The 25,650-nt window shown below is 54.2% G+C and overlaps 2 protein-coding genes across 21 annotated transcripts in view; one reads left to right on the top strand and one right to left on the bottom strand.

The window, feature by feature from the left end:
* The window catches only part of CBX2 (chromobox 2), a 192,913-nt gene extending 182,079 nt beyond the window's left edge, over positions 1-10,834 (bottom strand). The window contains exon 1 of the mRNA XM_077973133.1: positions 10,831-10,834. The gene's annotated coding sequence lies outside the window, so the exon portion shown is untranslated. The remainder of the gene's footprint in view (positions 1-10,830) is intronic.
* Positions 1-25,650, top strand: part of RBFOX3 (RNA binding fox-1 homolog 3) — a 523,127-nt gene that overhangs the window by 5,960 nt on the left and 491,517 nt on the right. The window lies entirely within an intron of this gene.

The following is a 25,650-nucleotide window of genomic DNA, read 5'->3' as shown; positions in this document are numbered from 1 at the left end:
AGTCCTCACCCACGTCTCCTCGTCTGTGACACCAGATGAGACCCAGGGATGAAGATGGCAGGAACGGTGGCCCCCAGAGTCCAGGTGCTTCTCCTGCCCTTGCTCTCATCCTGCGGTTCGCATCCTTGGACACCAAGCAAATGCCCATTCCCGGGTCAGGCTCATGTCTCCGAATCGTTTGCTTTTAGGCAATGGTCATGAGAACATGGAGGAGCAGGCTGTCCTCAGCAATGAGACTTTTAATGGAAAAATGGGAACCTCCTTTGGAACCAAAGGACATAGAGTTTCCTTGTATTAGGAAGGTCCACAATTTGGAGAAAGATTTAAAGCAGTACAAACACCCTGGTGCCTTTAGAAATCATTTCTCACTAAACTTTCATAACTCCAAACTCTTACTCAATGCCAATTAGAGGTTTCTCTCCTGGATTACATCAAAAACAACTCCTATTTTTTTCTGGAACTTTTGAGGGCAGGGGGCTGGCTGAAGCTCCAGGGTCTGTTCCTAAGAGCTTCTGGGCACCTTGGAATCAAGCACCTGATGATGGTGACCTCTTCTTCCCCACCCCAGCCCACCCCACCCCACTTTTGAAAAAGCAATGGCAAGAAGGGGTTTTTAGCCTTTTGTTTTCAGCAACGAGGTATGAGGATGACTTTCTAGTGCATCACATGGGAGAGCCACACACACCAGTATGTCCCGACATTACCTGTCACCTTGAGATCCGCGTAAAAAAAGGAAACCCAGAATATGCTTTAAACTGGGTCCGTGGATAGGCTCCCGATGGGCTCTGCAAAGCCTACTGACCTGCTCTTGACACTTGCCCTTCACCCTTCACCCTGGAGGTGTGGCTGAGTCTTCACCTGGTTAGTTTTCGTATTCATGGGAGGTTCTGAGGTTGTACATCTTGGCAACTCCCCAATCCCATCAGCTCATTCTTATAAGACTCACCCTTTGCCCCCAGGGCACACACAGTTACATGCACATTGAAATGGAAGCGACTTCTGAGCAAGGCAGTATGTCAGTTACTTTTCATGAGACCTTAAAGCCCGTCAGGGCTGGCCGCACAACCTGTGGGTGTGGTGAGTGGATTCGGCCTGCACCTGCTGGCTGGTGTGAGGGCTCTGGGCAGGGACAGCCTGAGGCCAGAGCTGACTTCTGATGGTGGCAGGGTTGCCTGCAGCAGACCGCTGGAGAGGGCGTGCACCCTTCCCAGCCTTGTCACCCAGGGCAGGCTCTGGAACCTCAGTTTAGCCAGCTGAGAAGCAGGGACTGCTGCGTGGATCAGGGGATCTATGTAAAGCTGCTGACGTGGTAAATGGTACCCTTCCCTGGGGCTATCCACCTGGTAGAGGGAAGAGCACGTTGCTAGGGTTAGGAAGGGTCAGGGTTAAGGAATGGATTCCGAACTGTTCCCTGTGGGCACAATTATGATGCTGCTTTAAAAGAGCTCCTGATAAACTTGCAGATGCTAGGATGGAAACAACCCTTAGCATGTCTCTAAAGAGAGGGAGGGGTCTGAGGAGACCCCCCCACTCCCTCGGGCCTGGAAGGGCTCCCTGGAGCAGCCCCCAGCAGCTCATGTCCTTAGGAACACCCTGAAGCCAGGCAGAAGGAAGTGAGGTCCTGTCTGTGGGGCCATGGACTAGGTGGTTACCCTGGTCAGGCCATCCAGGGGGCAACAGGGCTCCTGCCTGTGCTGTGCCCCCGCAATGGGCCCACTGTGCTCTCCCCATGCCTCCACTGCCAGCGGGGTGTCAAGAGTACCACAGGGAGGCCGGGGCAGGGTGGCTCACACCTGTAATCCCAGCATTTTGGGAGGCCAAGGCAGGGAATCACCTGAGGTCAGGAGCTCAAGACCAGTCTAGTCAACATGGTGAAACCCCGTCTATACTAAGAGTACAAAAAATTAGTTGGGTATGATGGTGCACGCCTATAATCCCAGCTACTCAGGAGGCTGAGGCAGGAGAACCACTTGAATCTGGGAGGTGGAGGTTGCAGTGAGCCAAGATCACACCACTGCACTCCAGTCTGGGCAACAGAGCAAGACTCCATCTCAAAAAAAAAAAAAAAAAAAGAAAAGAAAAGAAAAAAAAAGAGTACACAAGGAGAGAGGGGCACTGCAGCAGGTCCTCTTGCTTTTGCAAAGGGAGTGGCATTGGATCATCAGGGACGAGGCTCCAAACCATGCCAGTTGAATTTCCCATGAGGGAGAGGAAAGGAAGGAGGATCATGGCCTCCCTCCCCCAGCCCTTCCCGGGCTCCTTTGAGCCTACAGTTTGCAGCCACATTGCTTACCGTGCAGGCTGAGGGATTCCAGCCCACCCCTGCCTTTCGTGTGGATATGTTTTTGGATCTCAGGTCTCAATGCATGAAAAACTGAAGCACAGCTTTGCAAAGCCCATTAGAAAAAAAACAAAGTGTGTGCTTTTATTCTTTCTGGAATATTGCCTATCATTGATGTGAGGCCATTAGGCACAGCTGGGGGCCCCACGGCAGGGACGGGTGAAGTGGAACCAGAGATCTGAGGGGCTTCTTCCACAGGCTCCTTGTAGACCTGGGACGGGGCATGTGGTTCACCGGTGTCCCTGGCTGCGTGCCCCCAGCTGCTGGGGAGGAGACCAACAGTGGTTGATTGTGTTCCTCTCAGGGGTGCTATCCAAGGGTACATTATTCAAGTATTTTGGAATCTTGGCAGAAAAGAGAAGAAATTTAAGGTGAGAATTACTGTTGTCAGTGGCGTAACATTATAATCAACACTCCCAGAGAGCCAATGCTGTGTTGAGCTTTATCGTCCAGAAGTCTGTTTGATATCTTGACAGCTGGGAACCTTTAGCTGATGGCCAAAGGGTGGGAGGGAGAGCAGGTGGACGATGGCCTGTGTTTGATAGGGGAGCCTGTTACCCTTTTCCTCACTGTTAAAGCCTTGTGATGGTGTCTGGGACAACTTTACGGGATGATTAAAGGCCATCTTCCAGTGGATACATTTTTCTTTCTCACCGGCAGATCTCATCCTAGGACAGTTGAGAACGATACACCTAGAATCTGCCTGCTTTTAACTCTAACAGCATCCTTGGGCCATGGACGGGGGGCTTTCTGCAGATCTGCCCTTTGTGTTTGAAAATACATCTGCCTGTGTGTGTGCGTTGGCAGCGTTGCCATAACCAGCATTCGCTTTCCTGACTTGCCCAGGCTGCAGCATGCAAGATGAGTGTTGCATGGGTACCTCCCCGCCTCTTAGACTTTTAAAATAGAGCCATCTCTCCAGAACAGACGGGCACAACTAAGACAGGTCACTGATAACAGTATCAGTATCTACATGCTAAAGACACAGCTCGCCTCATTTCCCACGGGGTTCTTTCCTTGGTACAAGTCACCCAGGAGACTGACTTTGGGAGAAGTAATTTCTCCCCGTTCCGGGTATGTTTTGCTCAAAATCTAAGAAGAAAACTCACAAGACCAGACTAGGAAAATTTCAGCCCCCAAGGATAATTTTTCAGAAAGTAATGAGCACTAGAAAATGAGGGCTATAAAGGAAGTCTTTAGGTAATAATCGTAACTATAATGTTCATCACTTTGAAGTGCATTAATATATACTAAAATTACAGAAAATATTAAGTCTGCTGCAGGGGAAGGGGGCGTGCTTTGGAGCTTGTGGCTAAACCTCCTGGACCAGCTCGGTTCTCCAGGCCACAGCTGGGGCTATGTGGCCCCTGGCCCGTCCCTGCCCTCACAGAGACACCTGCCCTAAGAGAGGATCCTGTGGCCCTAGCTGGGGCCCAGTTGCAGACACCATGAAGGCTGGATGGAGAAGCAGTATCCCCCGCAGCGGGCTCCTTCTGGGGCTGTGATGTTTTATAGCCTGGCAAGGGAATGCCAAGACTCCCTAAGGGCCTGGCTCACTTTATCAGGGTCCTGCTGCTTGAGAGCGGGAGCCTGGGAGACGAGGTGTGTAGATGCCCCAGACGTGGCCCCTGGAGGCTGCAGTCAGGCTGAGGCATTCATTCCTCCGCAGTGGTCCTGGGGTGGGGGAGCAGCCGGAGCATGGCTGTGGCGGCCGCATGCTTTCTCCTGCTGCCTGGCTCTCTCTGTTCCCCTCCTGACCCCTGAGCCTCTGCCTCTCCTGCGTTCCCCTTCCTCACTCCCCTCTTTCACCTTCAGAGCTAGCGGACTTCTCCAGGCTGCATGTAGGCGAGGGGCTGGCAATTGGAGGTCAAGCAGGCTGAGCTCGGAGCAGCGGGAGGAAAGATTTACGGTCCTCCCTGCCCGGCTTGATGGACAATTAAAGCCACACACGGTTGGAGGAGAGCAGTGTCGTGAAGAGTCAGGATGGTCAGAATAAATCAGTCACCTCCACTTAGACGGCTGAGCTAGACTGCTTCCCCTGGGGTGTGGATTTGAAGGTTCCAGAATGGGCTGTTCAAAGGTTTGGCATACTCTGAGCTCCATCAGAGTCAGAGCCTGAAGACCCTGGGGGTCTCCTCACAAATGGGGCGTGTGCTGTAGGGAATTAAGGGAAAATTCTGGATAATGTGTTTAGAGGGCATTTTGTTTCCAGGGTACCTGGCATCTGCAAGAGTCTCAAACCTGAATGTTTGGGAGTCAGGATAGTGGACCCCCACCTGCAAGCAGAGCGTGTGCACGCATGTGCTTGTGTATGCTTGTGCACATGTATGTGTGCACAGGTGTGTGCACATGTGTAGATTGTACATGCATGTGCCTGTGTGTAGAGTGTGCACACAGGCATGCATGTGCATCCTGTATGTGTCCATGTGCGTGCATGTATGTGCACATGCACAAGTGTGTTTCTGCATTTGTATGTGTACCCACATGTACCTGTGTGCATGCATGAGCATATGTGTGCCGTACATGTGTGAGCACATGTGTGTGTCGTGTGTGGGTACTAGTGCTTGCCTCTTGGACATCGCAGGCTCCACTTGTGTCTTTAAACACACACACCCTCTGCAAGGCTGCCGGGAGCTGGGCTTCTGAGCATCCGCCAAGCCCTGCGGCCGTCCTTCTTCATTTGTTCTGTGTGTTATTTCAGTACCTTGAAGACTCTGGCAATTTCCTCAAGGAAACTTTGTCTTTGTGGAAATGAGATGCCAGCACTCCTCGGCCCTCCCACTGGCTAATTGATGATATGATCCCGCGTGGGAGACTTGCCATTCCTGGAAATGCTCTTTATTTCGTGGGCCCCCCCGCCCCCTGCCCGCCATCGTCTGATTTCTACGAGCTGCTGCATGTGAGGTGCAGGGCTGGGCGTTTGCTGTGACTCAGCCCATGTGCCAGGCCTTTCATTAACTTGGATACTACAATTATGTGCGCCAAGAGACTGCGAGGGCCATTTAGGATTTTTCTCCCTTTAAGAAAATATTCCTTTTTCCCCAGCCAGGTAGCCCAGCCCTTTGCCTCTGCAGCTGTGGCCCAAGCTGTGTGCTGGCCCCAAGCGCTTCTCAGCTCTCCTGGCACCGACCTGCAACAAACTCTTGCTGGGGGGCTGGGGCTCTGCCATGGTTCTGTCGGAGGTGTGCAGCAGGTGGTCAAGGCAGCCTGCCCTTGGGAGCCACAGGATGTGGCCTGCTGTGGCGGCTTCACGGTCAGGGTGTGAATAGCAGCATGCGTGCTTTTGTGCCTGTGTGAGCACACACACACCCCATCGGCACACGCGAGGATGACCTTTGGCACAGCACACCTGCTGCTGTGGCCTGCACAGAGAAGGGCTGACCCCAGGACAGCGGCTCCCATTCGCCTCCATCAAGGCCAGCTGGACCCTTCACGGGGCCCTGGGAATTTCCGAGTGTGGGCCGTGGGGTCATGTCATGTGGGGATGGAGTTGCACTGGTCTCCTGCACACATGCACGCTGGCCAGCATATTCGTATGCTCGCAGGGGTAGCCTGACCCTCTTCCTCCACTTAGGAGATGTATGCATGGAAACTTGCCCCTGTGGGTGTCTTGGGATGAATATTTGGGGTCCTGGGGGGTCTGGATTGCAGAGTAACTGGGTACTGTAAGAGTTCCTCTAAATGTCGGGTCTCTTGGGGAGGGGGAGGCATGCAGCACTTCTGTGGGTGGGTGGAAGGTTGAGGAGGGGCCACCCTGGCTCAAGGTCACCCCACGGGGAGCAACCTGATCTGAGGACAGACCTGCCCGGGACTCTGGGACTGAGATGAGACACTTGCTTCCCCCTTCAAAGGTCGTGAGATTCTGGGGGCACAGGCTGCCTTCCATATGGTGCCCACAAAGCTCATTAAAAGCACCATTCAGAGGCCTTATCTCCAAAAGGAAGGCAAGAGTCCAACCCACCTAAGCACCAAATAACTCAACAACTCAAAAACTTATTTTTTTAAACTTCCTTGAGTTGCCATGGTTACTTGCACGGTCCTTGCGTCTCTGTTGCTCTACGTGGAGCTGCTTGGAGGAGGAATTAAAACCTCCAGGGTTCACCCCTTGGAAGGGCCTGTTTGTGCTCCTGTGTGGAGGAAAAGAGCTGGAGAAGGTAGGGATCTTCCAGGACCATGGGATGTGATTTTCCAACATTGCACTTCTGAGATGCTGGAGACGGAATTTGTCTCCCACGCTAAAATAATTATAGCCAGGAGAACAGAGAATACATCATTCTAAGTTAAGGTCCTTAACAACGAGGAGGGTGTGTGCGCGTGTGCATGTGTGTGAGTGTATGCGCATGTGCGTGTGTGTGTACGTGTGTGCGCGCACATGTATGTGTGTGCATGAGCGTGTGTGCGTGTGCATGTGTGTGTGTGTGCATGTATGCGTGTGCATGGTCGTCTCTGCATTGCCACCAACTTCCTCCTGGAGTGCTCTTTTGTACTGGCCACGTGTGTAAAGGCAGTGGCAGCTGAGGCCCCTGCACCTGTTGGCCGGCCTCCAGCAGGCAGTGCTTCCTGCTCCTGTGGCTTGTGCCCAGGCAATGCTACTGAGATGCAGATATCTGCAGGGGGGTTTTGGGGAGAATTGCTAGTGAGGGATGGGAAAGAGGGTGGGTCAAGGAGGAATAAAGAAACCAAGACTCCTTCTGACCAGGCTCCTCTGTGCTCTTCAGACTGTGGGGTTCCATCCTCCTACCTGCCATGGCTCCGTGGGGAGTCCCAGGGCCCAGATGTGGCCCATGCAGCCCAAAAATTAGCTGCAAAGAGGAGAGTTCATGCTGTGGGCCAGCGGTTTGCCCTAAATGCCCCCTGCCTGGGGTCCCATTGTTTCTCCCCCATGGGATGGACAGACTGGCAGGTCATTTCCACTTTGGGGGCCCTGCAGCCCCAGTGGCTTTTGGGGGTGTCTGCTCCCTGCTGGCCACAGGGAGAAGCTGTCCTCCCTCTCTCCTGGGAAGGCAGGAGCCAACCCCTGCCTACAGGGGGCACTTAGTAGGTGACTGTGGATGCAGAGGCTGAAATCAGGTGGTACCTTCTAAGTGTCAGGCTGTAGTGACCAGTGAGGAGGGCCTTCCCAGACCCTTCTTGTCCCAAGTGGTCTCAACCTTTCCCTCTGTTTCCCGCCTCACTAGGCCATCCCTTCCTCCTGTCAGGCCGGGAGAACTGCTCCCCAGTGCTGGTGCTGGGCCACAGGGCCACACACAGGATGACAGCAGAGGGCTCATTCTTGGCCAGGGCTCTTGTTTTCCCTCGTGCCTCCTCTTTCTGCCCCGGGTGGGGGCGGGCAGAAAGCCCTTCTACAAGTCTGTAGGAGGACTGTGTCTGTCTTGCCATCTTACCCGGCCAGCCCTCTCTCATTCCCAATGCAAACCGGAGTCCCTGGAGCACAGCTGGGCTGGCAAGACCAGATTCCCCAATTTGAGGCCAGTCTTGCTTTTCCATGGCTGGGATATTTTAGCAGCAAGACAGGAGGTGATCTCAGGCTCCTGCATTGCCTTTTTGGCAAACTCATGAGCTCGCAGTGTGAGGACAGGTGCTTTCTCCAGGAAGCATTTGGGGTGACTGTGTGCGGCAGCCAGGGGGGTCTCCCTCATGAAGTCCTTTCTTATGTGTGGCCAGCAGGAGGGAGGCCGAGGCCAGGGGTGACCCCAGCATTTCTCTTGCAGAGTCCTAGGAGTGGCTTGGCTCATTAAGTAGATGGTGAAGGCCGATGGGAAGGTTTTGGATCCTTCTATCAACACGGGACATAGCGAAGCCATAGGTTATCATTGGGTGTATCTAAGGCGGTGAGCAAGTGGGACGTACTGACGTAGACAGGCACGCAGAGGACATGAGAAGCATCCACAAAGCCTTCCTCTGGGCCTGAAGTCAGCACCTGCTTTCCATAGCACTTTCTGGGAGCTGTAATCAGCACTGAGAAGGAAGAGCAAAAAATCACAGTGGGCGTCTGCAGCTCCGTCTCCCGTGTTGGGCTGTAAGTGCTTTGCGGGCAGGGGCTGCAGCTGATCCACATCTCCCCAGAGCACCCAGCATGACTCTCCGCTCATAGTCCGTTCTCCGTCAACATTTGTTGAATTCTGACAGCTGGCTGGGGGGCAGGGGTCTTTGTGGCTCATTAGCTCTGTGGCCAGGCTGGGCCCACGGTGGGTGGCCCTGGTGGGTTTCCATGCCTTGGTTATTTCTGCCTCTAGAGGCTCCACTGAGAAGGGGTGGGAGGGTGTGCCGGAGGCCCTGGTCCACCCCTGGCTGGTGCTAGGCACACTCTCTCCCTGCTAATCAGAGAGCCCCAGGGCCTCGGGGCACAGGGCTGTCAGAGGGACAAGGACCCTGGTGATCTGCAGGACAGTCACTGTGGTTTCTGGCCCAGAGAGGAAATGGGCCCTGGTTCTGCCCTGCGGGTTCAGTGGGGCTGTGCATCAGCCCCAGGAGCTTCCTTCCCTCCTTCCCTGGAAGTGAACCTTGGAGCTTGTGCGATTGTTTCCCAGAACCAGAGTCAGCTGCCAAATAGAGCAGACTGCCTCCGAAAGGGGGGTCTCAGATGTCTCTTTGAGCCACCCCTCTTTCCTGGGCTTGGAGTGAGGAGTAGATGAGAGGGAGGGAAAAGTACCAGGGAGGTTCTGGATTGCTCTAGAAGATGCCAGATAATTCTGGAAGATATCCTGAGACTCCTCCAGATGTGTGACCCTGGGGCCAGCTGCATCCTTCGGAGCGTAATATACCCCGTCCACAGGGGAGTACACTCGTGATTATTGATGCTAATGGAAAACAGAAGTGGAATGGATAATTCAAGATGGCAGATGAATCAATATTATTTATATTTAGCCTGTGAATGCGCTGCATATTTCTCCGCTGGCAGATTGGGCTTCACAATTATGTTTTGCAGAATCCAAGAATTTGCTGCCCACGGGCCAAGGGCTGCCACCTTGCTCTTCCTCTAGGAGGGTTTTTGGAAAGCATAGGAGCCCCTCGTGACTTGGCGGCCGGCTTAGAGGGAGGCGCCAGGTCCGTCCTCCCCTCTGCGCGGCTGGCATGCCACTTCCCACAGGTCTCCCCGCTGCTAACACACTCCCTGCAGCCGGGGATTGGTTAAAAGCGTTAAAGAGAGAATGGCCTATTCATACACACGGTGGGTTTTAGGCAGCTGCTTTTCATGGATGTGGAAAGAGATCCACAGTCCATTTTAGTGGAAAGGAAAGATGGCAGAGCTGTCAGTGTGATTTAATCCTAAAGCATGTGGACCTGGTGCACTGTCTTGTCTTCATCTGGTATTCTCAGTGCTTAGCCCAGTGCCTGGCACAAAGCAGGTGCCCAGCGAGCGGTTGCTGACTGAGCATGTTCTTTGCTGGGGCGCTGTGGGGCTCAGTGGCGGGATCAGGTTCCTGGTCTGGGGACCCAGGTCTGCTGCTCCAGGGAGCTGTGTGTCTGCGCGCCGGTTTCTTTCTGGTGAGCTTGACCTTGCACCTTGGTGGCCCCATTACGGTCAGCCTCGGCACACCTGGAAAGTGGCTCCTTTCTCTCAATGCCGATGGCTCTCCAGGCGGGGGTGGGGGTCATTCATCTTGTTACTGCAAGGGTGAGATGGGGAGCGTCATCCCAGGGAGTGGGATCAGCGTCTCCTGGGGGTGTGTCCTGAGGACTCCGTTCTTGGTCAGCACTTGTGCCAAACATGGTCCCGTCTGGTCTCCTCTTTGAGGACCCAGTAAATGCAAACCTTCTGGCCCTCTGTGTCGCACCCACAGGGGATGGAGGATAAGAGGAACCACATGTGAAAACTCAGAAATCGCCAGTGGAGGCTTCTGAGGGTGGCTTCTGGGGTGTGCCGAGGGTGGGGAAGCGCTGGGTGGGTGCTTCCTTGCGTGTTCAGAGGTGTCCCTGGAAGGCCTCACGGCTGCCTACACCCCTGGACCCTGGACGCCAGAACCTTAGTGTGGGCGTGGTGCTCTTTGACATCCAAGTTTAAAAAGATGGCCTCTGATTTGTAAGGTGCCTTATGTTAGACGTCACATTGATTTACATCTCTATATTTAAAAAATTGGCCCTGCTCACACTGCCCTCAAGGAAGAGTACTGTCGGGTCCTGTGGTCCCAGGGACAGAAACAAGAACCTTGAGGTGCTGGGTTTGTGTGGCTCGAGTCCTCCCTGCGCAGGGGCTGGGCTGCACAGCCGGCTTTAGGCCCAGGTGGCCCTGGAGTGGACAGCTTCTGAAGTCAGCATGTGGGAGGCAGGGCCTGGAGGGGGTTGGCTGGTGGTGTGAACAGGAGCATCTGGGGACAGCAAGCTATTTCCGTCTCTTTCCTTGCTGTGGCCTGGGTGCCTCCAGGTGCCTCCAGAGGGTCAGGGCTATGTCTTCCACTTCTTGTTTGTCCCTGCTGCCCCGCAGAGTGCCATTTCCACAGCTCCATGTGCAGAATCTTCTAGAAGAAAGACCTTGTTTCTGGACTAACCCCCTCAGTCTTAAAAGCTTCCAGGGGTCTTAAAGAACATTCCAGCGCCGTCTCAGCCCTTAGTTCTGAGACCCTTCTACTTCCGGTGGAGAAGGGGGGTCAGGGGACACCTCTGCCCTCTCTGGCACATAGTAAGTGCTTAATCAATGTTGCGAGAATGCAGGAGGGACGGTTGCTCTGTCCGGATGAGTCAGACACAGGCAGGTTCATCTTCCTCAATTGCGTGCTTCCTCTGTATCCCCTTGAACCTAAAAACAGCTATCTCAGGAAGAGGGAGGACAGAGAGTTTGACTGATGGATTCCCCAGGTGCCCCAACCCTTTGGTCCAAGTGCCTCCCCACCCAGCAAGTGCCAGCAGGTTTTGGTTTCTGTCCTGGAGCCCTCTGGTGCCATACTCTCTCCATTTCCTCTCCTGGCCCTTGGGAGCAGGGAGAACAGACGTTGGGCCGCCGCAGATGACCGACTGCCCGAGGCCGGGACCTGAACTGGTGCCCAGTGTGCCCATCGGGTTCTGTTGCTCCCGGACTCCTCTTGTCATTTTCAAAATCAAGATACAGAAAAGAAAACTAACATGTGTAGGAGCCACAACCACATCACAAAGTTATCTAAAGTGAGCAGGCCACTCTGGTTCTCAGAAATTAGATTATTTTAGAGTTTCATTGAATTAAGAAAGGAGTCCTCCCTCAGTGTTCCCAGCTCTCTGCCCCTTCCTCTGGTAGCCCCTCTCTCCACGCCCACCCTCCCGCGGCCGATGAGAGATTTTCTGGCGGTGTCAAGGCAATGTGACCTGGTTCTGTAATAAGGAGGAGGCTTATTAGAATGAAGGCCTAACAGCGTTAAAAAAGCAGTCTTTGCAAGATTGAGGCCACAGGGGAATTGTAAATTCTCAGCAAAGACCTCATTTAAGGATTGGAATAAAAACTCGGCATGCGTGTACAGGCGTGCACACATGACGCGCCCTCCAGAAGCAGACTTAGTTTACAAAAAAAGAGCTGGGAGAAGGAGGGAGGATTGGGAGCTGCCAGGGAAGGGCAGGTGGTGTCCGTGCTGGTGGGATGTGGGGTCTCCTGGGGGTGTCTGCCTGCCGAGAGTAGGCTGTGGACACACGTGTTCCTCTCTCATGGGTTTTCTCTGCACCTGCACCCCTCCCTGGAGCAGTTGCCACCCACCTCTGTCCCCCGAGAGTGGCAAGAGCCCAGTGGGGGCTACCTTCCCTGACCCCCACCTCCGATCACTCATGCTTTTCACCTGGTGGTTGCTGCCACTAAGCAGTCTGTGGTTTGGGGCCTGCCAGGTCAGGAGTGCAGGGGGCCACGGGAGCAGGGGTATGGGGTGGAGGGTGTGCCAGGTCAGGAGTGCAGGGGGCCATGGAAGCAGGGGTGTGGGTGGTGGGTGTGCCAGGCTCCTTCTGAGTAGTGAGAAGGGGCAGGGGAGCACATGGCTGTGGGATGAAGTCTAAGGTGCTGCCGTCGTACAGAACATTTGGGATGTGCCAGGACCACCTGTACATTTCCCTGTCAAGGGTCCCATGCTGCAGTGCCGTCTGAAACAGACAACAGCCTTGGTTTGGGCCTGCCGGGACCACCTTGGGAGTGGCTGTCCCTGGGAGAGTCCTGGCGTCCTGAACCTGCTTGTCCTGGGCTCAGCTCAGTGGGAGAGGAGGGAGTGTGTTCACAGAGCAGGTGGGAGTGTGCAAAGGGAACCACTCCCCACCCAGCCTTCCCAGGAACAGGCAGTCCACGGGGTGACCTGGAAGGTCCCCATGGATCCAGCTCCAGTTGCCCACAGGGTGACCTGTTCAATAACACTGTATAAACACACATACACATTCTCACACTACACACACGCACACATGTCCACACACATGCACTCACCACACATGCACATGTGTGCACATACTACACATTCCACACATATTACACACTGGACACACCACACACACATTTACATATGCGTATGTTCACACACCACACACATACACAGGCATGCATATGTACACACATGACAATACTCCACCCCCCCACACATACACATGCATGCATGCATGCACACACGACAATACTCCACACACACACCACACACACACATGCATGCGTGCACACACGGCAATACTACACACACCACACACACACGCACACATATGTGTGCACATACAACAGTGTTCCACACCCTGCAGAAACACACACACATGCATGCATGCACACATGACAGTACTGCATATCCCACACACACCACACACATGCGTGCATGCACACATGACAATACTCCACACACACAATACATACATGCATGCATGCACACACAATACTCCACATCCCACACACACGTGCATGCATGCACACACAATACTCCACAGCACACACACACCACACACACACACGCATGTGTGCACACACGGCAATACTCCACACACACCACACCCACACGCACACGTATGTGTGCACATACGACAGTGCTCCACACCCTGCAGAAACACACACACATGCATGCATGCACACATGACAGTACTCCACACACACCACAATACATACATGCATGCATGCACACACAATACTCCACATCCCACACACACGTGCATGCATGCACACATGACAATACTCCACACACACAATACATACATGCATGCATGCACACACAATACTCCACATCCCACACACACGTGCATGCATGCGTGCACACACAACACTCCACCCCTGCACACACCCCATATACAGTGCATGCATGTGTGCACACACTACAATACTCCACACTCCGCATACACACACTGCACACACCACATACATGCACACGTTTACACGTGCCACACACCACACATGCACACCCCTCCACACACCCTCTGTACGTGCATCCCCCTCCACACACATGCACACATAGCTTTTATTCCATCCTCGTCAGGCTCCCGGATAACCGCACGCCAGCTTCCTGGACTTGCTTTCAAACCAGCAATCTGTGCCCCAACCCTTGCCCCAGACTCTGTTTTCAGGGGCTCCAAGCAAAGGCGGTGACCCTACAGAGAACACGCTACTGTTTGGGGCTGAAATCCAGAGGAGACAGGAGGCCCAAGAGGAAGGAAAGATGGGGATGGGCTGGGGGCTGGGGGCGGCCGCCACCTTCTCCTGGGACCTTCGCTGCTGTGCCTGGCTTTTATCACTTCAGGCTGTGCCTGGAACACAGTAGGTGCCCAATAAATGTGTACCAAAGAGTCTGGTGTCCGTCGGATGGGCAGAGCCTGGCTGGGGGTTCTCCTTTTTGGTGCCAGGATTGGTCCTGGCCATCGTGTGTCTCCTGTCCCCAGGAATTCTAGAGTGGCAGCGTGGCTGTGACAACACTCTGAGTTTCGAGATGAAGGAAGCCCCTGAGATAGCAGGGCTCATTCCAGCAGTGACTTCCAAAGCCTTGGCCCCCAGTGACACCTGTGCCGGGGGAACACATGGCGATGGGTGCCAACCCCCAGGACCACGTGACTGCCGGGTTCAGGAGGCCTCTCTGGGATCTCCCCTCATGTGGGAACCTTTATCCCCCATCCTGGCTTTTCTCCTGGACTCCTTGTTTCTGGAACAGTCAGCAGGCTTGGTAGGAAGGGGCAGCGACAGCTCCCTGCTCCCGGGGCCCCAGCAGACACGGGAACTTCTCGTCCCTCCGAGGGCTGGAAAGCTGCTTGCAGGCTTCTTTTGCACTCCCAAGAGGCTGGATGCTTGGTGAATTCTGAGAAGTTGGCTGCAGTCTCGAGGCCCCTTCTTGGGGTTCATTGAAGATTTCTTTGAGATTTGGGGTGGGGTCCATGTTGGCTGTGTTTGCCATTGTCCTCCCGGGGGCCTTGTGGCGATGAGAACTCTTACCCTAGGGCTGAGCTGATGTCCTTGCTTTCTCCTTTTCGTTCTGGTGAGAAAGGGGCCATCTGAATGCCAGGGGGTGGACACGCGGCATCCAGGGAGAAGGCAGGGGAAGAGGTCTGGTCTCCTGCTCCACTTTCGGTGCCAGGTGGCCAGAGTGAGCTTCATTGGTATCCTAGACTTTCCGCCTCCTTTCCTGGAGGAGCCCCAGCTGGGATGTCCTGGGAGGCGGACTTCCCTAGACATCATCCCAGCCCCAGGAGACCCACAGGGAAGGCAATTTACATTTCAGGTCATTAAAAAATAAAAAGCAACCCAAGGGGGCTGGGAAGGAAATAACAGTCCCAAACTTGGCAACAAATAGGTTGCAATTTTTGGAAGCTTTTTTGTGTGAAGAATGAGTTTCCAGCTCTGCAGGAATATCCATGTGCCTTTTAAACAAAGGGCAATTATGTGCAATCCATCTTTGCTTTTGTGGGCTTCCTAGGAAGGATTCTTGGAGTCTTTGCCTCCATCTAGCCCCCTCCCTTTTAAAATGACAGTCATGTGAAAGTTTCCAAATAATTGCTTGTCTTTTACCGTGTGCTATCTTGGCGCGTGTCTGTCCCCTACCAGGGCCTCGTCCCCTGGGGTTCTTATCCTGGGGATAGGACAGATGGAGACAGTAAAGAAGTGTGTGGCCTGGGGGGGGGGTCTGAATGGGGAGGTGGGGAGGCGGTGTTGGGGCAAAGCTAAGGCACATTGGGCAGCACAGGAAGCACCCCCAAATGGGGCATTTGTCTCCCAGGCCCCCATGGCCCCTGAAGTGCCCTCCAGGGAATGCGTGGGGGGTGGAGGGCACCTTCCCTGCTGCCTCTTCCTCCTCTTTCCTTTTCTTCTTCTTTTTTAATCTGAGGGTTTCATTTTCCAGAAGCTGTCATTTTATATAAACCTCGCGCGGAGGCACATCCGTTCTCACTGCCAAATCTCCACATCAAACGCCGGTGTCCACCATTGAACTGACAGCCCTCCCCAGCGTGCCCGGGCCTTGCCGAGACCTGGAAGGACAGACCCCCCATGGTGGGACGATGCAGGCCAAACCCACGTGGGGGTGTCGGGGTGCGCGGGGGGTGTTGGGGTGCGTGTGACCCCTCTTCACTGCTGTTCTCCAGAGCCCCTTCCAGGGGGTCCCAGCTCCTCCCCGTGCATTTCTGGTACAGCGCCCAGGGCCTCCCGGGGAAGCTCCAGGAGCCTGGGCAGGCAGCAGGGAGGGGATTGGGAGGGAAGAGGCTATCCGCTCAGGCTGAATCATGTCCTCCCAAAAAGCCATGTTGATGTCCTAACCTCTGGGACCTCAGAATGTGACCTTAGAGACAGGGTCTTCTCAGAGGGGATGGGGGGCCCTAATCCAACAGGACTGGTGTCCTTATCCTCAGGGTATATCAGGACACAGAGGCACAAACGGGAGGGTGATGTGGAGAGACAGGGAGAAGACAGCACTTGGCTGGGCCGAGGCAGCCACAGGCCACCGGCACTCAGGGGAGCACCCAAAGCCAGGAGAGGCCTGGGGTGGATTCTCGCTCAGAGCCCCCAAAAGGAGCCCACCTGCCGGACTCCACACCCTGACTCAGACAGCAGCCTGCCGCAGCGCGAGAGGATCTATGCTGTTGTTTGTGGCCGCCAGTGTGTGGTCCTGTGTTATGATAGCCCCAGCGCTGATGCCCCCTCTGAGGCATTCCTTAAGTTTCCTGCCCTCGAGCACTGCTGTGCCCTGAAAGACCTGTCCAAGCTCAGGACGGTGTCTCACTATATGGCCCAGGTCCAGGCTCAGGACAGGGTCTCGCTATATGGCCCAGGTCCAGGCTCAGGACAGGTCTTTCAGGGGAGGGCTGTGCTTAAGGGTGGGGACACCTGCAGGGTGCTGTTCATTTTTAGGGAAGCAAACAGCAGTGAAGGAGGTGTGGGGTGGGCCATAGCTCAACAGATCAAAGAGAAATCGGCTTGCAGGTTCTTCCTAACCCAGGGTGAGGGTGGTCAGTACCTTGGTCAACTATTATTTATTTTCCTGGCTGCAGCAAGGTCTGTGCTCGGCTCCTGGAGAGGCAGGAGGAGGATTTGATGCCAAGCCTGCCCTTAGGATGTTTTTTGGTCTTCGTGGTGGGGTGAAGCCCAGAATGTCTCCTTGCACCGAGTCCCCAGGGGGAGAGTAAGATCCGTCGTCAAGTGCGTTAAAAAACACGTGAGAAAATGCCCAGTCTTGGGCCTGGCTCAAGTAAGGCTCAAACTCATTTGTTTATGAACATTACCGTGAGCTCCAGAGCTGGATCTGCATGGGCCAGCTCCAGCAACTGCACCCCACCTGGAAACTCCTATTCATGCCTCAAGACCCAACTCAGGCCGAGTAAGGTGGCTCACGACTGCAGTCCCAGCACTTTGGGAGGCCAAGGTGGGAGGATGGATTGAGCTCAAGAGTTCAAGACCAGCAATATAGCAAGACCCCCCTTCTTTACACAAACATTTTAAAAAAAGAGCCAGGCATGTTGGCATGCCCCTGTTGTCCCAGCTACTCAGGAAGCTGAGGGGGGAGGATTGCTTGAGTCCAGGAGTTCAAGGTTGCAGTGAGCTATGATTGTGCCACTGCACTCCAGCCTGGGTGAGAGCCCATCTGTAAAAAGAAAAAAGACCCAACTCAAATGTTCCATCCTCCTGTGAAGTAGCTCTGTCTGCTTCCCCCGGGCTCCTCCATCGATTCTCCCACAGCCTTTCCCCCTGCTTCCAAGTGGGACCTGGATCAAGGTCCTGTGGTTCCCTGGTTACATACCCCCTCCCTTCCTAGGTGCCACCTGGTCCGAAGCTTGTGGTCTAAAGCTTTCTGGCTGGCCTGCTGCTCTGTGGGGGGACCTCGCCTGGCTGAGCGACTTGGGCAACTTGGGGCTGAGGGTCCTGGCTGAGTGGTTCTACTGGGTTTGTAGGCGATGCTGGTGTCCCCTGGTTACTCTCACCAGCCCCCTTCTCCCAAACAGGATTGGCCTGGCCATCACAACAGATAAGTCCAAGTTAGGATGAAAACAGCAGGGGCTGGGGTCCCCAGCCTTGCTGGTGTCTCCTGCAAAGGACACTGGACTGTAAGGTGGAGGTCTTGGGATCAGGCTGCCGTGGACGTGCTGTGTAAGGTCATGCCACCTGGGCTCCATGGAGCCTCTCCCATGCAGTGTGGGCACCACTGCTGCCCCTTACATTGCACAGGAAGGATGCTGGCACCACAGTGACCGAGTGTGGAAAGAGGCTGTCATGACCAGCCGTGCTCCCTTCTCCTCACACCACCTTCCTGTTCTCAGGGTTGCGGGGCATCTTGGAGAGTCGAGGAGACCACCACAGGGTGGGTGGTCTGGGCCTCCATGGTCCACCTTTCTGTCTTGCACCCACCAGTTACTCTGGCTACAGAATTCTTGGGACTGGACAGTTATTGAGTCGATTTCCAGTGATCTTTCTTGGACCGGTTTCTGCATCTGTAGCAGCAAATCCATTTTTTATTTTACCTCCAGTGTGGAATTTTCCCAGTTATTTTAAATAAGTTTCATTTGTTTGTGCCTGGAATTCAGATAAGTATTACCAGCCTTGCACAGATGCAAATTCAGAGTCATAAAGGAATATCGACAGCCGTTGCAACCACATCACCATCTCTCATGCAATCAAATGCCCTGGCTGCCGTCAGAGGAAAATGTAGCATTTGAAAAGCTGCAGGAGAATACACTCTCCAACAAATAAGATGGGCTCTCCAGAGAAACCCGGGAGAGGATGCTTCTGAGAACTCTGCAGGGACATTCAAAACAGCTTCTGATATTTCTGATTGAAAACATATGAAAAGAGAAAATCAAACTGAAGATCTCACCAAGTGACTCAATTACAAGCCCTACCAGAATGGATTTAGCCACATGGCTCTGTTGGGTTCTAGCTAATCCTGGGAAGCAGGATGAAGTTGAGGAACGTCCTCATGCCCCTGGGGGAAGGGTGTACCAGTCAGCGACTGCTGCATCACAAACACGCCCCAAAATGCTGTAGCTTGAAACAGCAGTTGTTGTCCTTGCTCATGAGTCTAGGGGTCATTTGGGCCCTTCTGTTGAGCTGGGCCATGCTTGACTGGTCCCAGCTGGGCTTGCTGGGGCCTCTGTGGTCAGCTGGCAGGTGGGCTGGAGGCTGCTGGACTTGAGACAGGTCCCTGCTTCTTCTGGCTCTTCCTTCTCCAGCAGGCTCGCTCAGGCTTGCTCACACATCTGTACCTGGGCCCCAAGACAGAACCAGAAGTGAGCAAGGCCCGCGGAGGCCGCACCCGGAACTGGGGCACCCTCGTGTCTAGGACATCTTTTGGGCTGGAGGCCAGCCCTGATCCAAAGGGCAAGGAAGTAGACCCTGCTTCTTGGTGGAAGGAGCTACAAAGTCACATTGCAAAGGGAATGTTTTCATGGACACGTGAACATTTGGGGCATCTCTGCACTCAGTCCACACCAGGTGCACTCCTCCATGCTGGGAATCACCCCAGTCTGAGGGCCCCAGCCTGGGAGATGGGAAGGCTGGTTGGTGGACACGGGAGCGCAGCTGGGGGTCGGTGCCACCAGGACACACGAAGGCTTGGTCAAAGAAGGCCTGTGTCCAGCTCCTCTCCCGTCTGGTCCCAGCTCACTGCTCGGCCCCACCCAGTCCCTCCTAGCATTTCACTTCCTATTGTCTCTTGGCCCGTCAGGCTCATCTGTCCACACTGAGTTCAGACCCTCTTGCTTCCTGGGCTCATCCTCTCTACTGGCACTTTGCTGCTGGGAGTTCCTCGAGGTATCATCCTCTTTCTTCACTTGCCCTGGGTTGGACCAGGGCTCAGCCAATACCCAAGTGCCAGCTCACCCAGGTCCCTCCTCCTGAACATTTCTAGACCTCCCCCAGGCCTTAAATATTTTTTATTTTATTTTATTTTATTTTTATTTATTTTTGAGACGGAGTCTCGCTGTTGCCACCCAGGCTGGAGTGCAATGACGCGAACTTGGCTCACTGCAATCTCTGCTTCCCAGGTTCAAGCAATTCTCCTGCTTCAGCCTCCCGAGTAGCTGGGATTACAGGCTCCCGCCACCATACCCGGCTCATTTTTTGTATTTTTAGTAGAGACGGGGTTTCACCATGTTGGCCAGGCTGGTCTCCGACTACTGACTTTAAGTGATGCACCCACCTCAGCCTCCCAAATTGCTGGGATTACAGGTGTGAACCACCACCTGGCCTTTTAAAAAGTTTTAATTGTTTAATTTTTTTATTCCAACAGGTTTTTGGGGAATAGGTGATATTTGGTTACATGAATAAGCTTTTTAGTGGTGATTTCTGAGATATTGGTGCTCCTATCACCCCAGCAGTGTACACTGCACCCAATATGTCATCTTTTATCCCTCCCCACCCCCCACACTTTCCCCAGAGTCCCCCAAATCCAATATATCATTCTTAATCTTTGCATCCTCATAGCTTAGCTCCCACATGTGAGTGTGAACATATGATGTTTAGTTTTCCATTCCTGAGTTACTTCACTTCGAATGATAGTCTCCAGTTCCATCCATGTTGCAGTCAATGCCATTATTTTGTTCCTTTTTATGACTGAGTAGTATTCATACACACACACACACACACACACACACACACACACACACGATATATTCTTTATTCACTCATTGATTTGATGGGCATTTGGGCTGGTTCCATAGTTTTGTAATTGCGAATTGTGCCGCTATAAACATGCATGTGCAAATATCTTTTTTTGTATCATGACTTATTTTCCTCTGGGTAGATACCTGGTAGTGGGATTGCTGGATCAAATGGTAGTTCTATTTGTAGTTCTTTAAGGAATCTCCACACTGTTTTCCATTGTGGCTGTACTAGTTTACATTCCCACCGGCAGTGTAAAAGTGTTCCCTTTTTACCACATCGGTGCCAACATCTATTATTTTTTGATTGGTTGGTTATGGCCATTCTTGTGGGAGTAAGGTGGTATTGCATTGTGGTTTTGATTCGTATTTCCCTGGTCATTAGTGATGTGGAGCATTTTTCCATATGCTTGTTAGCCATTTGTATATCTTCTTTTGAGAATTGTCTGTTCATGTGCATAGCCCCAGTCCTTTTGTGGTCCATGCCCCTGCCTCCTCCTCTCTCAGCGTTCTCCATTTTAGAGGACAGCACCCCCCCACCAACTTTCTGTACAAGGCGGAGGTTGGGTTCCTCCCTCTGTGCTCTCCATCCCCTGCCACGTCCGCTTTCTAGGCACCCCCACACCTTGCCCATCTCGCCTCCTAAAGCCCTCGTTCTGTTCACTTCCCTCCTTTCCCATGGCCACCACCTTCTCTGGCCTGGACCATGGCTGCGGCCTCCTGCCTGGGTTCACAGGCTTTGGCTACTGAGTGGGAGGTGGATTGGAGGGGAGCGTGGGCAGAGCATCTTTTAAAAATGTAAACATGATCATAGTGCTTCATGAAACGCCACCAGAGCCACCATTCCTCCTGGCCAGTCCGTTCCTCTAGAGTTTGCACTCCTTGAGGCCTCAGGGCCTTTGCACAGGCAGCTCTTGCTTGGAATGCCTCCTCCCCCTCTCCCCTTGACCTTGTCATTGATTCCAACCCAGTCTTCAGAGCTCAACTCAAATGTCACTCCCTTAAGGAAAGACTTCCTTAACTGTCCCCACTTAGGGGTTCCAGTTAGCTGCTCTTGTACCCCCATAGGCCCCTGAAGTTCTGACCCCAGCTGGGGCACTGCATGACATCTGTCTGTCTTCCGTAAGGTCAGGGGCCCTTCGACCTGAGTCACCACAGGGTCCCAGGACCTGCCGTTGTGCTCACTCTCTAAAGACTAAACAATGGCTGAGACCAGTGAATGGATGCATCAAGGCCTTTCACACACATCAGCTCACTGCATCCTCAAAGCATCCCAGTGAAAGAGGACCCTGCTTTACCAGGAGGAAGCTGAGGCTTGGGGAGGCCAGGGTCATGGTTGAGGAAGAGCCACTGGGTCCACACTGCCCAGTCCCCAGCGCTCCCTCCCCTGCAGCACCCAGTGCTGACTTGACATGGCTTTCATTGCTTGTTTTCCACGTGTTTGGGTCTTTCATCCTTGATGTGGACCCTTAGGAACAGGCTTGCCTGTCCCCTGCAGTGCCCATGACAGCCTGTGGTTTGGCACATCCGTGGGAAGCCCTGGTGGAGGTAGGCACCAGAGGCCCATTATGGGTATCAGTGACCCATGACTCTGGGAGGCTGAGACAGGCCTGAAGGGCAACTCATCCTTCAGGAAAGAGCATCTAAACACATCCCACGGGCAATCACACAGGGCAGGGCGCTGCTAGCCACTCAGGTCCTTCCAGGAATTGCATCTTTTTTTTTTTTTTTTTTTTTTTTGAGACAGGGTCTCGCTCTGTCTCCCAGGTTGGAGTGCAGTGGTGTGATCATGGCTCACTGTAGCCTCAACATTCTGGGCTTCAGTAGCCTCCCAAATAGCTGGGACTATAGGTATATGCCACTATGCCCAGCTTCTTTTCTGTTTTTTGTAGAGATGAGGTCTTGCTCTGTTGCCAGGATGGTCTCAAGCGCGGGCTCAAGCAATCCTCTTGCCTCGGCCTCCCAAAGTGCTAAGATTACAGGTGTGAGCCACTGCACCCAGTTGGAATTGCATCTTGAACAGAGATTTATTGAGAAGAGAAAGATCTTGTCTTCCCCTTCCCCAAGTCATCAGGGATGGACAAAGAGAGGCTACGGGGAGGTGGAAAAGGAGCACACGCAGAGTGGAAGCAAGGCTGAATGCTCACTTTTCCAGGGCCAGACACTTGTGCATACACACACATACACGCAGGGACAGGCACAGGCACACACACACAGGTATAGGCACATGCATGCACACAGATGCACACACAGGCACATGTATGCATACACAGGCATGCAAGGCACATACATGCACAGACACACGCATGCACACACAGTCACACACATGCACACAGATGCACACACAGGCACATGTATGCACACACAGGCACATACATGCGCAGGCATATGCATGCACATTCAGGCACACACAAGCATGAGGGGGGCTTTAGCAGAGGGGCAACCTGGCTTCTGGGCTAACACGATTCCCTATGATGGCCAAGTGGCTCTGGGTCCATGGCAGATGCTCCATGGCAGTGTCTCTGAAAACCATGCCAAATCCCTCTGGGTCCAGCTTCCAAACTCCTTGGAACAGCAAGAGGTGCTCCCCTGCCAGGTCCGGAGCAGGTGGCACCTGCCCTCCTCCAGCCCCTGGCTGTGTGGGCACAAGTACAGCTCTCTTCTCTTCCTGCAACAGGAAACCAAGTGGAAATCTCCCACATATCAAGTAACGGGCAGAGGGTCCTCAGCCTCGGAGCCAGGCAGGCCAGGGAGCATCTACACAACCGTGGCCCTCTGTGTGGAGGTGTTTCTCTTGCCATGGTGCACGTGTGCACAGAAATGGAAGTGGTGAGTGACGTAACGACTCTGACAGTTTCTCTTGCTTCATTCCATCTTCTTTCCTGCCTGATGCTTTGGTGTCCAGAGCATCCAGATTGCAATCTGGCCCAGCTAAAGGCAACCCCTGAAGGAGTGGTCAGATCCACTTGAGCCCGAGGGGAAATCTTCCTTCTTGTTTCTGCAAAAGCCCAGAGGCTTCTGGGACAGCCTGAGTGCACTGGTGTTTTATGATCTGCACTGGCCTAGGTTAGTGTCATTGAGACAGACTCACTTTGGTCACAAATATTTGGTGTCTCTGCTCTGCCCAGGTGTGGAGCTGTCATGTAGCTCCATGCCTTTCTTTGGCCAATGACCAAAGTCATTGATATGGGGCTGGAAGTCATGTCTGCCACGGGTTAGGATGGAGTGTATCCATCCCTCTTTCCTCTCTGTTGTGACCACCAGGAATGTTCCAGAGAGAGGTTGCTTTATCACCCTCGCCCCTTGTATGAGGAGCAAGATGGACCCGTGATAGGAACATAGCATGAGCAAAAAAGTCTTCGCTGTAAAAAGTGGCTGCGACTCGGCAGCCATTTGTTACTGTGGCAGAACCTCCTCTCTCCTGGCTGATCGAGGTGCCTCACTGAAGTCAGCTCTCAGCCTTTGGCAGTGGTTTAATTCAGTGAACACCACTGAACGGTTGTCTGTGCCCAGAGTGATGGAAGCCATAAGAATGGGATTGGGTTTTTGTCTTGGTCTAATGGGGTTGCCTGTCTGGCTGGGGGGCTGTGCTTTAAATCTATGAAAAGATACGACATACTGTGGCTCAGGGGTGGGATGAGGGAGCTGTTGGCTGATAGATCAAGTCTGGATAATCAAAGAAGGGAGCGGGAGGAGAAGAAGGAGGAGGACGAGGAGGAGGGGAAGGAGGAGAAGGAGATGATAATGATGGTGGGACTGGGGCAGGGACTGGGTGGACTGCAGGTAGGACAAACCCTTAAGCAAAGTCATGGAGGGAGGATGGAGCACAGAAGTCCAAGGGGCCCTCAGGAGATGGGGCTGGGATGCAAGTTCTCAGAGGTGAGATTGGGAAGGTGCCATACCAGTTACCCCAGAGGGACTAGCTGAGTGTAGTCGCTGTGGTGCCGGCTCCCATTTCAGAGATGACAGCTGAGGGTGAATAGCAGTCAGTGACTCCCTGACCACAGCGTCAGGGACCCCCCCACCTGGTGACTCCCCCACTACAGTGTCAGTGACACCCCGACAACAGCCCCAGTGACTCCCCCACTACAGCTCCAGTGACTCCCCACCACAGTGTCAGTGACTCCCCCACCACAGCCCCAGTGACTCCCCCACTACAGCTCCAGTGACCTCCCACCACAGCCCCAGTGACTCCCCACCACAGCCCCAGTGACCCCCCGCCACAGCCCTAGTGACCCCCCACCACAGTGTCAGTGACTCCCCCACCACAGCCCCAGTGACTCCCCCACTACAGCTCCAGTGACCCCCCCACCACAGCCCCAGTGACTCCCCACCACAGCGCCAGTGACTCCCCACCACAGCCCCAGTGACTCCCCACCACAGCACCAGTGACCCCCCACCACAGCTCCAGTGACTCCCCACCATAGCCCCAGTTACTCCCCCACCACAGCCCCAGTGCAGTGACTCCCCACCACAGCTCCAGTGACTCCCCACCGCAGCACCAGTGACCCCCCACCACAGCACCAGTGACTCCCCACCACAGCCCCAGTGACTCCCCACCACAGTGCCAGTGACCCCCCACCACAGCCCCAGTGACCCCCCACCACAGCCCCAGTGACTCCCCACCACAGCACCAGTGACCCCCCACCACAGCCCCAGTGACCCCCCACCACAGCCCCAGTGACCCCCCACCGCAGCCCCAGTGACTCCCTACCACAGCACCAGTGACTCCCCACCACAGCACCAGTGACTCCCCACCACAGCGCCAGTGACTCCCCACCACAGCGCCAGTGACTCCCCCATCACAGCGCCAGTGACCCCCCACCACAGCGCCAGTGACCCCCCACCGCAGCCCCAGTGACCCCCCACCGCAGCCCCAGTGACCCCCCACCGCAGCCCCAGTGACTCCCTACCGCAGCCCCAGTGACTCCCCCATCACAGCACCAGTGACCCCCCACCACAGCACCAGTGACCCCCCACCACAGCGCCAGTGACTCCCCACCACAGCGCCAGTGACCCCCCACCACAGCACCAGTGACTCCCCACCACAGCACCAGTGACTCCCCACCGCAGCCCCAGTGACCCCCCACCACAGCGCCAGTGACTCACCACCACAGCGCAATACTCAGGACGTTGAGGGGCAGGAGGCTGAGTCTGAAGTGCAGCCACCCCGAGTCAAGGCCACTGCATCTCAGATAATGTAACTAACCAGAAATTTGCAGCAGGTGTAACCACAGTTGTGCCATTGGGGTCATGCGGTGATGGAGTGAGCCCTGAGGTCAGCCCTGGGCAAAGACCCTGTGCCAGGAGAATGGTGGAATTCTGGAATTATC

The sequence above is a fragment of the Macaca mulatta genome, chromosome 16 (genome assembly GCF_049350105.2).
Source record: "Macaca mulatta isolate MMU2019108-1 chromosome 16, T2T-MMU8v2.0, whole genome shotgun sequence".
NCBI lineage: Eukaryota > Metazoa > Chordata > Mammalia > Primates > Cercopithecidae > Macaca > Macaca mulatta.
This window is presented reverse-complemented; position numbering and strand designations above follow the sequence as displayed.